This window comes from Macrotis lagotis, chromosome X (genome assembly GCF_037893015.1).
Source record: "Macrotis lagotis isolate mMagLag1 chromosome X, bilby.v1.9.chrom.fasta, whole genome shotgun sequence".
NCBI classification, from domain to species: domain Eukaryota; kingdom Metazoa; phylum Chordata; class Mammalia; order Peramelemorphia; family Peramelidae; genus Macrotis; species Macrotis lagotis.
The window spans coordinates 436,673,352-436,690,745 of record NC_133666.1 but is presented as its reverse complement, the minus strand read 5'-3'; the positions used below and the strand labels follow the sequence as shown (position 1 = coordinate 436,690,745).

At 36.4% G+C, this 17,394-nt stretch overlaps 2 pseudogenes; one reads left to right on the top strand and one right to left on the bottom strand.

The window, feature by feature from the left end:
* The first annotated feature begins 211 nt into the window (after positions 1-211).
* Positions 212-695, top strand: LOC141499231 (riboflavin kinase pseudogene; annotated as a pseudogene).
* A 12,602-nt stretch (positions 696-13,297) lies between these two features.
* Positions 13,298-14,006, bottom strand: LOC141498082 (CCR4-NOT transcription complex subunit 7 pseudogene; annotated as a pseudogene).
* Positions 14,007-17,394: the final 3,388 nt, after the last annotated feature.

Sequence of the window (17,394 nt, the reverse complement as noted above, 5' to 3'; positions counted from 1 at the left end):
GAGTTAGAAAAATTAAGTAAATTAATATGAAGGAATAAAATGTCAAGAATTTCCAGGGATTCGGCGGGGCGAGCGGAGGTTGTGTGCCCAGCGCACCCCAGATTCTCCCCCTTCCTCCTCCCCCCCCCACTCCGGGCAGGCCGCGGGGCACCGCTTCCCCGAGATCCACAGCGACGCTGTCCAGCTCTCCGCCCGGGCCGTTCCCACAGCTGGTGCCAGGGCCGTGATGAAGCACCTGCCCTACTTCTGCCGGGGAAAGGTAGTAAGGGGCTTCAGCAGGGGCTCCAAGCAGCTGGGCATCCCCACAGCTAACTTTCCTGAGCAAGTAGTAGATAATCTTCCGTGTGATTTATCTACTGGAATTTACTACGGTTGGGCCTCTGTAGGAAATGGAGATGTCCATAAAATGGTTTTAAGCATAGGATGGAACCCATACTACAAGAATACTAAAAAAATCTGTGGAAACTCACATTATACATACCTTCAAAGTGGATTTCTATGGGGAAATGCTTAGTATAGTCATCACTGGCTACATCAGACCAGAGTAAAACTTTAGTTCACTTGATGCCCTTATTTCAGCAATTCAGAATGATATTGAAGAAGCTAAGAGACAATTGGATTTACCAGAACATTTGAAACTCAAAGAAGATAATTTCTTCTATATGCCAGAAAGCAAAATAATGAATGGTCTCTGATCAAAAAGTCATTTTATTTACATGCATTTTTTCCCTTGTATTCCACTACTGTTTTATCATTGCTGCAGCCTTGTATTTGGTTACCATAAGAAAATTTTCTTAATGGCTGTGAATTAGTTTATACAATACAAAGTATTTGCCATTTTATGCTTAAATTAACAATGTTACATTAAACCCATCATGAAGTAATACCAAAAAAAGATCCATTTAAAAATCAAGATTTTTTTAATATATAGAACTATACAGAAGCTTCATGAAACACCACAGTTAAAGCTGAAAGCATAACAGGATCTTCGAGTTTTTTTATGATGAAAATATATGTATATAAGTAAACACTAATTGTAAGTGATTTGCTGATGATAAGAGATTGTTCTAGTGGCTAGGGATACTGTATAATGCTTCTGATTTCCAACTGATGCTTCTAGACCTAGATGCCACAGAGAAGTAAAATGTGCGTTGTGTAAAGCCTTGGCAGTCTAATACTCTGAAAGGAAGAAATGGTAGAATTTGTGTTTGAATGTGTAGTATATATTTTGGTAGACTTGTGATTTTTTTTTGAAACTTCATTTTATTTGAGATTATTTATTAAAAAGAAATTTATTAGGGTTCAATTAATGCACTGTTTTCCATTTTATATTTATTTTCATGCCCTGAATTTTTAGGGGTTTTGAATTTGAAAAAAAAGTTCAGAACGATCCATATCTTTCAAATTTCCATGCTTTTTTCCTGTTCTTTCATCATAAATGATAGTTTGTATTCAAAACTTTGAACCTTCCCTTGCTCCATATAAACTTGTTTCTTTCTATTCATAATATTCATTCACATTTATGATTTTTATGTATAATTTGTGTAGTATACAGTCCTTTCTACTACCATTAACTCTGAATGATAATAGATGTGCAAAGGTCATTGGATTCGACTTTAGAAAAGCAAAACTTTAAACATTGCAACAACCTCAGTTTTTAAAGTAACTCATTAAATGGGGGGGGGGGGAGTCAGAATTAAGCAGTTGGATAGAAAAAGCCAAAGTTAAGTTAATTTTTCCCAGAGGGAAAACATTTGAAGGGCCAATTAAATTATAAAATATATTTTTAAAGTTGTTTAACTTATTTTATTTGTAATTATGTATGTTAAACATGTAAGCCCTGCTGTAGTTGTGTAAATACCAGTCTGACTGATACTTAAAACTTGAAAAAAATTTTAGATGGTTTACAAGTTAAAAACTTAAGAAAAATATTATTACAAGCATTTTTTTTAGGAAAATGTACTTGGAAATAGTTTGCTTTTGGTCTTCAAATAACAGATTAGTTCTAGTTTATAGATCAAAATAGAAAAGAGTTTAGAAGAGATCTTAGCCATCCCTAAATCACTTCCATTAACTTGTTTTAAAGGGAACTTAATTGTGTAGTGCCTTAAAAGAACAAACTGTTCAGGAGTAGACATTCTAAGAGTGTTAAAAAGAAAAGCAAAAGTTCAGGCTTAATAAACAATGATATTTCTTGAGGAAAATTTGCTGTTTAAAAAAAAGGCAAAAACTAAAGGCAGTTGACTGGATGACTCACTTAAATTGTTTGATTACTTTATAAAGGATTTGTTTTAACAAAGCAGTTCATGGGATTGCTTTTTTCCCCATTTTAATATTTAACAACATTTAATCAGCAACCTCATAATTTGTCTAATGATAAAATGTTAGTGACTTTGAAAATTAAAGATTAAAAGCAATTATTAAAAAACATGAATGCATGTTGTGCTTTTTTTACTGTTGGAATAACTTGGAATGAACAGTACTCAAATCACTTCTTTTGCTGTTAAAACATTTTGTGAACTAGTGTTTTGTTAGGTATCAACCATTTGATGTTTGGATTTTTAGGCATTATAAAACATTGACAATTTAACGTAGTATGAAAAATTGTTACTTGGAAGAGGGTTGATTTTGGGATAATTTAATGTTTTTAGAAATTAAAATAAAACTTAATTCATTGTTCTTTTTCAAAAAAAAAGAATTTCCAGGGATTCAATGGAAAAAAGTACAAAAGTATGTGGCTTAGCCTTACCAGTTCTAAAATTATATTGTAAAGTATCAGTCATCAAAACTGTCTGGTAATGGCTAAGAAATAGAGTTGTGGATCAGTGGAATAGACTAGGTGCAATAGAAGGAAATGATTGCAGTAATCTGCTGTTTGATAAACCCAAAGAGTCCAACTATTGGGATAAAAACTCTCTCTTTTCTATAAACTGTTGGGAGAATTGGAAGTTAGTATGGAAGAAACTTAGGTTAGACCAACACCTCACACCCTATACCAAGATAAGATCCAAATGGATACAGGATTTAGACATATAAAACAATATTATAAGCAAACTAGAAGATCAAGTAGTAGTTTACCTGTCAGAGCTATAGAAAGGGAAACAGGTTATAACCAAAAAAGAGATAGAGAACATAATTAAAAACAAATTAAATAATTTTGATTACATTAAATTAAAAATCTTTTGCACAGACAAAATCACTATAACCAAGATCAAAAGAAATGTAGTAAATTGGGAAACAATTTTTGCAAGTAGTATTTCTGACAAAGGACTCATCTCTAAAATATACAGAGAACAGAGTTAAATTTTCAAAAAACAAGCCATTCCCCAAATGACAAATGGTCAAAGGATATGCAAAGGCAGTTTACATGTGGGGAAATCAAAACAATCCATAGTCATATGAAAAATTTCTCCAAATCATTACTTATTAGAGAAATGCAAATTAAAGCAACTCTGAGATACCACTTCACACCTCTCAGACTGGCCAATATGACCAGAAAGGACAATGAACAAAGGTATGCAGGAGGGGCAGCTAGGTGGCACAGTAGATAAAGCACCAACCCTGGAGTCAGGAGTACCTGGGTTCAAATCCGCTCTCAGACACTTAATAATGACCTAGCTGTGTGGCCCTGGGAAAGCCACTTAACAACATTTGCCTTGGAAAAAACCTAAATATATATATATATATATATATATATATATATATATATATATATATATATATATATATATATATATATATAAAGAAAGGTATGTTGATGATCTAAGTGAAATGGATGAATATTTACAAAAATATAAATTGCCCAGGTTAAATGAAGAAGAGATTAAATACCTAAACAAACCTATATGAGAAAAAGAAATTCAACAAGCCATTATTGAACTCCCTAAAAAAAAATCTCCAGGGCCTGATGGATTCACAAGTGAATTCTACGAAACATTTAAGGAACAATTGGTTCCAATATGGTACTGTTACCAATATGGTACTGTTACCTAAACCAGGAAGAGTTAAAACAGAGAAAGAAAATTATAGACCTATTTCCCTGATGAATATAGATGCAAAAATCCTAAATAAAATCTTAGCAAAATGATTACAAGTCATCACTAGGATAATACATTATGATCAAGTAGGATTTATTCTAGGAATGCAGGGTTGGTTCAATATTAGGAAAACTATTAGTATACTCAATTATATCAACAACAAACCTATCCGAAACCATATGATCATATGAATAGATGCTGGAAAAGCTTTTGACAAAATACAGCATCCATTCCTATTAAAAACACTAGAGAGTGTAGGAATAAATGGACTGTTCCTTAAAATAATTAGCAGTATCTATTTGAAACCATCAACAAGCATTATATTCAATGGGGAGAGGCTAGAGGCATACCCAATAAGATCAGGGGTGAAACAAGGGTGCCCATTATCACCACTACTATTCAATATTGTATTAGAAATGTTAGCATCAGCAATTAGAGAAGAAAAAGAAATTGAAGGAATTAGAATTGGGAAGGAAGATCTTTGCAGATGACATGATGGTATACCTAGAGAATCCCAAGAAATCATCCAAAAAACTACTGGAAACAATTAGCAATTTTAGCAAAGTTGTAAGTTATAAAATAAACCCTCATAAATCCTCAACTTTTCTATATATGTCTAGCAAGAAACAGCAGGAAGAGCTAGAAAGAGAAATCCCATTCAAAGTAACCTCAGACAATATAAAATATTTGGGAGTCTATTTGCCAAGACAGACTCAGAATCTTTTTGAAAATAATTATAAAACACTTCTCACACAAATTAAATCAGATTTAAATAACTGGGCAAATATCAACTGCTCATGGATAGGTAGAGCTAATATAATAAAAATGACAATTCTACCAAAACTAAACTATCTGTTTAGTGCCCTACCAATCAAAATTCCAAAGAATTACTTTAATGAGTTAGAAAAAATTGTAAGTAAATTCATATGGAGAAATAAAAAGTCAAGAATTGCCAGGAGCTTAATGAAAAAAGTGAAAAAGAAGGGGACTTAGCCCTACCTGATCTAAAATTACATTAAAAACCTGCAGTCATCAAAACTGTTTGGTATTGGCTAAGAAATAGAGTGGTGGACCAGTGGAATAGACTAGGTGTAAAATCAGGAGATGATTATAGTAATCTGCTGTTTGATAAACCCAAAGAGTCCGGCCATTGGGATTAAAAACTCCCTCTTTAATAAAAATTGCTGGGATAATTGGAAGTTAGTATGGAAGAAACTTAGATTAGACCAACACCTCACACCCTTTACCAAGATAAGATCCAAATGGTTACAGGACATAGACATAAAAAACAATACTATAAGCAAATTAGAAGATCAAGGACTAGTCTACCTGTCAGATCTATGGAAAGGGAAGCAGTTTATGACTAAGGAAGAGTTGGAGAACATCACCAAAAACCAATTAGTTGATTTCGATTACATTAAATTAAAAAGCTTTTGCACAGATAAAACCAATGTAACCAAGATCAAAAGAAATGTAGTAAATTGGGAAACAATCTTTACAAATAATGATTCTGACAAAGGACTCATTTCTAAAATATACAGAGAACTGAGTCATATTTTTAAAACAAAAAGCCATTCTCCAATTGACAAATGGTCAAAGGATATGCAAAGGGAATTTACAGATGAGGAGATCAAAGTAATCCATAGCCATATGAAAAAATGTTCTAAATCATTAATTATTAGATAAATGCAAATTAAAGCTTCTCTGAGGTACCACCTCACACCTCTCAGATTAGCCAATATGACCAGGAAGGATAATGATCATTGTTGGAAGGGTTGTGGGAAATCTGGGACACTATTACACTGTTGGTGGAGCTGTGAACTCATCCAACCGTTCTGGAGAGATATTTGGAACTATGCCCAAAGGGCAACAAAAATGTGCATACCCTTTGACCCAGCAATACCACTACTGGGTCTATACCCTGAAGAGATGATGAAAAAGGGTAAAAACATTACTTGTACAAAAATATTTATAGCAGCACTGTTTGTGGTGGCAAAGAATTGGAAATCAGGTAAATATCCTTCAATTGGGGAATGGCTTAGCAAACTGTGGTATATGTATGTCATGGAATACTATTGTTCTATTAGAAATCAGGAGGGATGGGAATTCAGGGAAGTCTGGAAGGATTTGCATGAACTGATGCTGAGTGAGATGAGCAGAACCAGAAAAACATTGTACACCCTGACAGCAACATGGGGGTGATGATCAACCTTGTTAGACTTGCTCATTCCATCAGTGCAACAACCCAGGACAATTTTGGGCTCTCTGCAATGGAGAATACCATCTTTATCCAGAGAAAACATTATGGACTTTGAACAAAGACCAAAGACTATTACCTTCAATTTAGGGGAAAAAACTGTTATCTTATGTAATTTTACTATCTCATACTTTATTTTTCTTCTTTAAGGATATGATTTCTCTGTCATCACATTCAACTGAGATCAATGTATAACATGGAACCAATGTAGAGACTAACAGAATGCCTTCTGTGGGGGGGGTGGGGGGAGGGAAGCAAGTATGGAGGGAAAGTTGTAAAACTCAAAATAAATAAAATCTTTCTTAAAAAATGTATGCTCCAAGAGAAAATTTTAGTGGCTCAAAAAATGGGAGATGGTCAAATTTAGAGACATTTCCTCTCCAAATGTTCATGTGGACTATTTGGATGAAATCTGTGGAAGAGTCTTCTGAGTTTTTAATTGGTCTATTCAGTTGGAATAGTTCCTTGGCACTAACATAGAGACTTTGGTCTTTTTTGATTATGAAGGACAGAAATGAACAAAGAATAAGTAAGAGGTTAAATCACTCGCTATATAGTCAATAAGGGATGAGGACTTGATCCCAGATCTTTACAGCTCTAAGACTATCCATTTCATCAAGCTGCCTCTCATAAACTGAGAAAACTATTACAGTATTTTATGGATTTAAATCAATTTAAATATAAATAGGTACCAAGCAAGTATAATCAGCACTATTGAAGTTCAATACTAAATTTCAAATAAAATCACTTAATTAAAATGCTCCACAAATATATGCTTTTATTATTATTACCTAACAAGGGTATTATGAGGATCAAATTAGAGAAGCTACAGAAAGCATTTTGTAACTATTAAGCATTTGGTCTGTATGAGCCAGAATGATGATGAGCTCTTTAAGCTCCAGCCTCAGCATGTTTTACAAGACAATTCAAACAAGAGACTTTTAGAAGTCTTGCAGCCCAACTTTCAACTAGAGGAAAGATGGCACATAAATCTTTCTAGACAAATGAGGGAGAAAGTCTCCAGGAATTCTGGTTCAGCTCTTCTACAACCTACTCTACAGACCTGCTCATAACAAGTCAATAGATAAACCACTTAAAGAATTCTGATTAAAATGTGATCACCATAGCCTCATATTAATGAATATTAGTCACCCAGGGAAAAAAAACAAAAGAAAGCAGATTGGAAAGGTTTTAGAAGAAATGGGCAAAGCCTTGCTTGAATTTGGCAATACTGCTGCTTAAAATGGAGAGGCTCACAATGACAGCTCTAAAGGTTTGCTTAAAGAAGTTTTTACTTTAGATTTCAGAAACAAGAGTCTTTCTTGCTGCCCAGGCCAATGGGAGGAAATACTATTATTTTATTTATATTAAGCTTTCTCAAAGATTTTCTTCATTCATTCATTTAATTCTATGATTGTTAATTCTTCAGGTTTTAAAGAATACAAACACAACAAGCATTTTAGCCTACTATATGCAAGGCACAAACCACTGAGACAAAGCTTACATCCTGCTACTCTGTGCCAACATGGAAGTCATTTTATTTGGTTGTGTAATCATTTGAGGGTACTGAAATGTATACAGAATCATTTCCTCACAGACAGCTTCAATTTCTGGAACTACTTTACAACTCTTTTTGAGCCCCAGACTCTTTTAATAGTCTAGTGAAGCCTATGAACCCCTTCTCAGATTAAAAAATGTTAAATGTATAGAATGAAATACATAGGATTACAATGGAAATCATCATATTGAAATATAATTAGCAAAATATTATGAAAACAAGTTCAAAGATCCATAGTTAAGAATTGCAGAAATAGAGTTGGGCTTTTTTGTTGCTATTGTAGCCCACAATCAGTGCCTAATAGTAATAAAAGTAAGAGGAAAGACCTGAGTTCAAATTCTGACTCTGTCTCTTGTTTCTTGTATGATTTTGGTGAGTCATTTAATTTTTTCATCCTTTGTTTCTGTATCTATAAAATGAGAGAGTTAGAAGATATTCTCTGAGGTCTTAGCTGTAGAGTAATGTATCTAATTTACATTTGTATACTACATTCAAGTGGGCAAAGCACTTTATACTCTCTCTATAGATAGATAGATAGATAGATAGATAGATAGATAGATAGATAGATAGATAGAGATAGATAGAGATTTATAGATACATAGATATATAGATGCACTATGTTCTATTTCATATTATTTTGTGATTGGTTGGTTGGTTCTTGTCCTTTGTAACTGAAGATCAAACAACATCACTATGTTCGAGATAAATTACATTATGTCCAACTGTGGCTAATCAGACCAGTACAATCTCAGAATACTCTACCTTAGGTTGGGCACAAATAATTCATGTGAACACCTGGAGTGCTTACTCTAAACGTATTATGCCACATTTTCTTTGCCTTCCTCGTGGAACAATACATTATTATATATTGCATAAATGTCTATATGTATATATATGTATATATATGTATATATATGTATATATGTATATATATATATATATGTATGTATGTACCTGTGTGACTTGAATCTCTCTGAGCCTCAGTTTTTTTAATCTGGAAAATGAAGAGAATTACACTAGAAAGATAACCATTAAAAGGACACCTCCACTTCTAAATCCCTGAGTCTATGATACCCTGAAATCCTGCTGTCTGGATTGTTAATCACCATTGTTAAATAGTGATTTACTTCATCCTCCATTCTAAAACCTCCACATTTATACATGGGCACCTGGGTGCTACAGTGGATAGAGCACTGGTCCTGGTGTCAGGGGACCTGAATTCAAATCCAACCTTAGCCCTAATACTCACTAGCTGTGTGACCCTGGACAAGTCCCTTAACCTTGATTGCCTTGAATCCAAGACCATCTCCATCCAGTCTTCCTGATCCATATCTGGCCACTGGACACGAATGACTCCAGAGAAGAAAGTGAGGTTGGTGACTTAGCATATCACCCTCTCACTCAAATCCAATCTTGTGCCTGTCATGGCATCACCTCCCTGTGTCATGGTCTTCTTTGAGAATGAAGGATAAACAATAATAACAGCACCTATATATCCAAGCAATGTATATGCATGTGTACAAATACATTTACATATACACGAACATGTGTATATATGTGTATATAACCTCATTGGATCCTCACAATACTAATCACCAAGTATGAGAGGTTTAGGAACTTAATCAGGTCACATGATTACTGTGTCTTTGACAGTATTTAAGCCCAGGTCTCTCTCTTATTATAAGGCCAGGATTCTATCTCCCCTATCAGACTGCCTCCCTTGCCAAATGGATAAAAATGAAGAGATGGTGATTGCGTCCTAGAGGACTCAGGGAACATTTCATCTCTAACTTCCTTTCCTTTTCTGTTTCACAATCAAGAAGGGTCAGACACTTTGCTATCGCTTCTTTTCTTTCCTCCACTGCTTCCCTACCTCTCCCACCCTTATTCTCACCCCTGAGTTTTTGTTCAACTCAATTCACAAATACCTACTATTATTCATCAGAATATAGAATTCCATATCCTCTATAGATATTTTCCTTAGTCAATAAAGTAAAAGAGTGACTTGATGAGACAACCTTCATTCCAGAATGAAAAGACTGTTCACCAGCCTAGAAAAGTTCTAAAAGTCTGTCCTACTATGTCCCTAGTTCTATTCACTACCTTTTGCTTGCTCTATTTAGTCCCATTCAACAGATGTTTATTAGGATCCTATTTCTTAAGAGGGCTTATGCTATCAAGTCGTCAGTAAAAAAACATTTCTTATACTAAATGCCAGACACTATACTAAAGATTGGGGATACAAAAAGAGGCAAAAGTAATTTGCCATGTCAAGTCCTGAAATAAATCAGTCATGAGTGAAGGAATAAAATCTTTAACTGAGATTACAGGATAGCAAACCTGATACCATGAGAGCAGAGCATAATGGATTTCCCAACCTGGAGACCCATGAAGAAGGTTCTTAACTCCTAAGATGAGATGGGTAAAAGGTAGTACAAGATAGCAAGGCTTGGTCATGTACTGCCAGCAATCTGAGCAAGGAAAACCACTTGATTCTGACAGTTTTGTCCTTTCTACCATGAATTCCCAGCAGAATGGATAAGGACATCAGGGGCTACTGTCTGGTTCAAGTTGGTTTCCTTTATTAAAAAGGACTTCAGACTCTGGAATGGGGATTTTAAAGTGTGGTTCAGTTCAAACTAAACAGCACTATCTTAATATTAGAAATGCCAGGACTTTATGAGAACTCTGACATTTCTAGGATGATTAACAGATAGTGACAGTTAATATTATATTTAATTAAGACTTTTCTCTCTATCATTTCCTTTTACAGTGGATTAAGGAAACAAGAGGTCAAGTGACTTGCCCAGGGTCACACAGTAAGTGTCTGATACTGGATTTGCATTCAGGTCTTCCTGACTCCAGACTCAGAACTCTAACTGCTGGGCTTCTCAATGGCCCAGTGGTTTAGTGACCAATGCTTCAGGCATCTTTCTATAAACAGACAGTATGCTCCACCTAGAGTTCCCTATGACAGTCATATCACAGGTCTAATCTTATACATCCTATAAATCTCTCCAATTATATGTGACTGTCCTGCATGATTCTGTTTAGGTCAACTATTCTTTGTAGTAAAAATAGTACTAGATTTGGAGTCAAAAGACTAAATTATAAACCTGGCTTGCTTACTTGTGTGACCTTAGGTAAATCTCTTGCTTCTCTGAGTCTTTGCCTCTTCATATATAAAAGAAGGACATTGAAGTATTACATTCTCTAAGGGTCTTTCAGTTCTGAAACCTTTAAAACCCACTGACTCTCTCCCTCTAAATCCTTGCGGATATTATGGCATTATTAAGGAGGCAGAATGGTACTGAAGAAAAAGTAATTTGTAGTCAAAAGACCTAGATCTATATCCCAGCTCTGCCAATTTCCTATGGAGCATTTTCTCTCTGGGACTCAGTTTCCTTATCTGAAAAATGAAAAGAGATGTTCTAGACAGATGGCCACTTAGATCTACTTCTTTGATTCTACGATACATCAAAATCCTTCTGCATCCAACATTTCCATTTACTGAATTGCTAAATGATGATTTACTTCAACATCCTTCCTAAAGATTGCACTCTTTGCTCATTATTGCTGCTTTCCTTCCAAGACACCTCAGCTTTTCCATCTGTGCATGGTTCTGAAGCATGAGATATTCTCTGATATGGCAGTTTTTCATTCAGCACATTGGCATGGTTCTGTTTCAGAAAGATGCCAAGCTGTGCTCAATTCCAAATTATATTTTGATTCTGTGAAGCTGTAATTCCCAAGATATTGAACTCAATTAAATTAAGTTAAATACAATGAATTAATTTAGATTAAATCACAGGTTCAGTTCCTCAAAAATTTAATGCAAACACTCTCAACAGTTTTCAAAATCAATATAAAAGACATGCAAGGGAATGGTTGGAACCAGCAAGTTCAGGTTTCCAAAAGCCCATTGTTAAATTTTCTTTTTTTCTTTTTCTTTTTTTTCTTTTTTTTTTTTAGATGTAAGAAAACATTTTTGAAGCCTTTATTTACAAAAGCTTTAAAAACAAATAATACCTTCTATTTTGCAAGTAACTTTTCTGAAGAAGGACCACCCAGTTACAGCATCGTAACTCAACAAGAAAAAAATGTTAAAGTACAAGGGAACAAGCCAATCTGGCAAACAGCTAATACGACTTAAGTGCAGGTAACACACACACACACCATGACTTGCCGTCCATCGTCATTTCTGAGTAGCGTTTAAGTTACCCATTACCAAAGTTTTCCTTCACATGCTCTAGCCTGCTCACATGCTTCTGTCTACATGGCTAAGAAAGTATTTTCACAGTTATTCTGTCAATATATAGAAAATATATTGCAAAGATATACACACAAAATAAACAAGCACTACACTTCTCAGGTGACTTTATTCACTCTAACTTGTCTTGTCATTTTGTTGTTTCACAACAAATCGCGTAATCATTTTTTGTCTTTGTAGCAACTACAAAAGCATAATCTCGTCTCTTCTAATTTAATTTGGTATAAGACATACCTAAGGTGACTTGCTCTCTTTGGACTTATTGGCTTGTGGAGTCGCCAAAACAAGGGCTCGGTAAATATGACTATCACAGGGAACGGGTGAGGGGCAGCCGAAGGAGGGGTAAAAGCGAGCAAGGAAGCAGACCAAGGCAAAGGTGCAGCTGCGCCACTGGGGTGCTGACAGGTCTGGCACACAGGCAGAAAGCTGCTGTGAAGCACTTCTTCAGTCCCAAAGCCCATTCAGAGACCGATCCAAAAGCTACTGGTGAGTGGGGTTCCAAAGCCCCAGGGACAGTGAGCAGGGGTTCGACTCTCCAGGAGCCCCCTTTCCCTTTCAGGAGAGCTTTGCCAAGTCAACAAATTGCAGCACAGTAAATAGACTCTGTTCCATGGGTCCAAAACAAGAGAGTGCTGTGTAAAACTGGCAGATGATCAACTTTCAGGCTAATAGCAAGGAAAATCCAAACTTCTACTAAAATGGTGGATCTGAGTCACTCTCTAAAGTGCAAAATTGATGGTCCACAATCTCAAATAGCTAAAACTCTTGCATACTGGAAGGGACAGACATGAAACAGGGCAATAAGTTACAGTCAGTGCTTGTTAATCTGGGAATGGGGATGGAAGAGGTGTGGGGTACAAACTAAGACCAACTAGATATGTTTACCAAAAGATTGAGTATGATACGGATGTTCCCCTTGGCCACACATACTTGCTAACAGATGGATTAATTATACAGCCAAATTTAACCTGAAGACTCTTCTACTTATCAGGATCTGTGGAAGGAATGGTCTTAATTAGTACTGAAAGACAAAAGAGAAAACGGTTTGAGAAGGGAGGGTAAAAAAAGAAAAAGCCTTATTGTCTACTGTCCAAGGGATTTAACTGGAGATAAAACCTATATACAAGCACATATGTAGCTCCAAACACCAAGGCCTGTTGTCCATCCATTTCATGTCATGACTGCTTGCTGGCCTCCTCTTCATATGCATTCCCGTACCATTCTGCACATAGGAGGAGCCCGAACCAAGGCCGTACAAGTGCCCACAATACTTGGCATCATCGATGTGATCTTCAAAGAACATTTCTCTCATTTTGAAAAAGGCCATCCCAGTCACTAAGGAATCGGATCCCGCCTGGTGCTGTGGTCCTATCCGCTCCAACTCCAGCTGCTCCACCACTTCTGCAGGCCACCCTTGAGGTTTTTGCAGCTGTTCATGGGGTACTTGACATCATAGATGACCGGAAAGAATAATTGGAGAATCTCAAAGAAGTCTAGTTCTTCTTCAGGCAGATTAGAACTGGTCAGGATTTTGATTAAATAGACAAAGTCATAATCACTGTGAAACGAAAGCCACTTGAGCCCCTCACACAGGACAACGCCTAATGTCATGTGAAGTTCTGCAAAATACTGGGTCTCAATCCCTTCTTCCTCATGCTTTTTAAACTGGATTCCCGAGGTTGTTAGGAGCTCGATGGGGTCCTGGGCATACATGTCCTCCATTAAATTAAACTTAAAGTTGAACTGTCATGTTGAAGTTCCTGGAAGGTATTCTCCTTGCTCATTCATAAATGTCAATCCAAGCTGAATGATCTTTAGCAAGTGTATATTACACCTCAATATCCGTATAACTTGATGAATTTTCTTCATCTCGTCATCCAGGTTGCAAGCCCAAACTTCACAAATTCTTTGGCTATGATCTACGGTGCTGCTAGCATAGTGGGAACACAAAGGGTTTAGATGCCAACAAGCATCAAAATATTACACTTGATTGAAGAGTCGTTTTATAAAATAAGGTTTCTTATCCTTTATCTTTGTACCTCCGCCGGCACCGCTGCGGTCGTCGTGGTCCTCCACCTCGTCCTCGCCATAGAGTCAAGCCTCAGCAGCGGTAGAAGGGGGCGCAGGAGCCGCGCGGCGCCACCTCTCCCATTGTTAAATTTTCATTGTGAACATTTGCCCCCTCAGAAATATGCACTCACTACCAATCAGGTTTTGATCTGTTTTGTTGATTGTTAGACTTTAGAAAGTGTTATTAAGGTATATGAAACTAAAATGTATGCATAGGTTATTGTTTTTATTTTTTCACAGAGCCAAATTCTTAAACATTTACCAGCACCCCTCCATGTTGCTCTATAAATATTGATTATGCTCAACAGAAGAAAAGTAAAAGGCTCAGAAAAATAAGTTATCACCAACCAGAGGTCTGGTAATTGTAGCCTAATAGTAGCAGCAGCAGAAACAGCAGCAGCAGCAGCAGTAGCAGTAGCAATTGACCATTAGATCACTTTAAGTATTGTAATATTCATTATCTCATTTGAGCCTCAAAATGTTCATGAAGATATAGCATGCATTTCAGAGAAAGTTACCTGCATTAGTCCACCCAGTAAACAATAACTATTCTCCCTTCTCAGGGAACTTACTCAATAAACTGTGACTTGGTCTGGTCTTGTACCTTGAACTCCCTCCACAATACTCTGCAATCCAGGAACACTGACCTCCTTTCCATTCCCCAATTCTGGGCATTTTTGCTATTGTCCTCCAATGTTGACAAAGTAATAGTGTCTAGTTTTTTGCTTTTTTTCTTATTTTAAGGAACTATTACCTGTGCTTATCTAATATTTAGTGTGGGCTTCTGACTTCCTCTCCATTGTTCAGTGCAATCCTCTCCTCAAATGTACATTCACCATGTACAGATAATTGAAATAGATAATTGATAAAGATAATAGGAAACAACTTCAATCCATCTCTCTCCCCCTCCTCCACCTTCCTAGCTCTCAGTTTTCCAAGGTGGATACCTGGCTTCAGTAATGTCCAAGTGAATCACTCTTTGACTCCTTCCCCCGACTCCTCCCTGTAAAGGAGATGGGCTAGACTCCTCACAAAAGTTTGGTTGACTCCCCCCCACTTTGGTCTGGATCCATGTGGGTTTAAGCCCAGTCACATCTGTGGCTGTTTCTATTACTTTTTCTCTTTTCCCTTAAGCACTTTAGCCTCAACTTTTGTTATTTAACCTGTCCTTTAAGTAGCTCACTATCTTGCTATCTCAAGAGAGAGCTTAATCTGTGAATTTTATGTGATAACTTGTGAATATTCTACAATAACATGAACTCTGCAGTAACCAGTGAATTAAAACCTAAGCTTTCTAACTCCCTTAGTCAATTAGTGACTTTTTCACCCCAATTTAGCCTTATCTTCCAATCCCCCCCCCTTCCCTGTGGGGGAGGCATTTCCCCATAATCACCATTCCTGGATTTCTCTCCCTCTTCATCTACATCTACATCTACTAGATTCCTTGACTTCTTTCAAGTACCTGTAGGGATGGTGGACTTGTCCTTATATGGATAGAAGGGAATTCTAACCTCTTCTTTTTGCATCCTTCAAGGGAAACTTTCACTGCTGCCAGGAGAGGAAGCAAGTTGGAGTCCAGAAATCACCACTTTGCTCTCTAAGAGAGAGAGAGAGAGATGATACCCAGATAGAAGTATATCTCTCTGCTCTCTTAAATCTTTTTAGTTTAGGGAGATGATCAAGTTCCATGTAACTGCTGATCACTTTATTTCTGAGGCTTGAGCCTTTTCCCATCAAATATCAGTTCCACAATGAATTCCACTCTGCCTCTCATGTAGAGTAGGACCTTCATCTCTTCCAAAAAGAAGAGAGTCTCACAGCAGTATGACACATAAAAACTTCTACAGACATAATTTCTGCATAATTAATAATTTTATTAATTATGGTTAGCAAATAATTAATAAAAGGATGATCATTCAACTTTCTCTCATGAACCAAAGACCCTCACTGATATTTATATACCTTTGGAAGAGTAGGTGTTCCTGACAGGAAGAAATCTACTCTGATTGGTTAACAATTAAAGAGAGAATGAATATTATAATGAGAGGTGAACCTATTCTAATGAGAGGTTAGGGACTTGGCTTCTCTATACAAATCACTCCCAGCCTCAGGCAATCTAAGCAAAGGGATCTATTTTCCACCCAGCCTGTCTGAGTAGAACACAATGGGCTGAAATTCATCTAGATTAAATTCTCTTTGTAAGGTTTTCTAATTGGGTGGGGTAACAATTCCACCCATAAAAGATAGTCTGGGTGGGATAAATTTGGGGGCAAATTCAGTAATGTCCTTCAGTGACAGACTGGTAACTTACAAGAGTGTATTTCCGAATGAGGAAATAGAAAGAAAAAAAATCTCAACTAATATTTGGCTATTAATATGAGAGAAATAATAATTTCTCTCATGAAGAGTTTTAGGACAGGGATTATTGCCTGCTAAAAATCCCATTTTTGATATGAAATCTTTTCTGATTTCCCCCTTAATTTTAGTATCTTCGCTCTTATTTCCTAGTTATTTGATACATAGTTTGTTTGTACATTGTAGTTTGCATGTTATCTCCCCATTGGTCCATGAGTTCCATGAGAGCAATAGGGTCCCAATTAATGAGCTCCCTCCCCAACTCTGAGAACCATTCCTGAGTCACTATCTAGGATCAAGAATTCTAACTATGACTGACCCTTCAACCCTTATCTCAACCTCTTGCCCAAGGCCTTTCATTTCCTATTTGTCAATATTCACTGCATAAGGTTATCTTTATTTTGCAAAGGTTTGTCTAGAGACTTATTATTTACTATCAGCACAGGGGTAATCTTTGATATTCAAAAGCCCTTTTAACAAGCATGCTTTTTTAACTCAATTAGAGGGTCTTCTAACTGCACCTTACCAATTCCAACTTCTGGTACCCAGACCCACTTCAAATTGACCACTAAAATCATTTTTCACTCCTTTTCCTTCTTTTCTCCCTATATAAATGAGAACTTGTCAGATCTGACTTTGCTAGAATATCTCCCAACTTTCAGCACACTGTGCAGGCACAGTGCCCTATAAAATGCCAACTTGCCTGAGAGAAAGCTCTACATCTTGTTAATTCTTTCTCAGAGTTCCATTTCAAATCCCAATATTGTGGAGGTACAAACCCCAACAAGAGGAAGGGCTATCTTTTGCCATTCTTAGTATTAGCACAGTTCTTAGCAAATAAAATTGC